The sequence below is a fragment of the Frieseomelitta varia genome, unplaced genomic scaffold, assembly GCF_011392965.1.
Source record: "Frieseomelitta varia isolate USP_RPSP 00005682 unplaced genomic scaffold, Fvar_1.2 scaffold_198, whole genome shotgun sequence".
Classification (NCBI taxonomy): Eukaryota; Metazoa; Arthropoda; class Insecta; order Hymenoptera; family Apidae; genus Frieseomelitta; species Frieseomelitta varia.
The window spans coordinates 149,149-149,972 of record NW_025109727.1 but is presented as its reverse complement, the minus strand read 5'-3'; positions in this window follow the sequence as shown (position 1 = coordinate 149,972).

Below are 824 nucleotides of genomic sequence, written 5' to 3'. Positions count from 1 at the left end.
CTATCGAAATGCAGTATCGTAAATGACGCGTGAATAATATAGCTTTTGTCTCATTTATCTCGAATATTTGATGCAAAAATAAATTTTCTTTACTGCACTTGCGGTAATAAAACTCGTGTTTTAAATATCACGTGCACACAGCAATGAAATACCCTGCTTGATCTCGTTTAACTACATAACCATTTCTAAAATTCGTTTCTCTTTAATCATCGGGACTAAGTGTGCGATGTACGCGGTAACATGTGACCGCAATATCGAAACCGCAGGTATTTTGTACGAGACTTAACCTGAGTTATGACGTACATATGCGCTTTAATTCTCGCGGATGTAGGCGTGAGTTGGTCAGCCGATTTGACGAGCCGGCTTCTTACCGATCTTCCGGGTGTACGTACGCGAGTTTAACTTGCCCGATTTTTATGCTGAAAGTATGGTGGAAAGAAGCACATCCCATCTGTAAAGAATATAGTATTCTCCAGAAAATTTAAATCAATGGCTGTTGGATTTGTGTTTGTGAATTTTTAAATGAAACCTTGCATTTTTGGCGAAATCTGCCATATTACCGAAAAAGTTTTAGTCCCCCAAAGTAAGATTTAACCAAATAATTAAAGAAGTATATGAACAGCATATAAACATTTAAAGAGAATATACTATGCTAAAAGTTATAATTTTATACCAAAAAATTTAATTTCAATTCTAACCAATAGAAATTGTAACCTTGTAATTGACCAACTCATTATGTATTTTATATATATATATATGTGTGTGTGTGTGTGTGTGTGTGTGTGTGTGTGTGTGTGTGTGTGTGTGTGTGTGTGTGTGTGTGT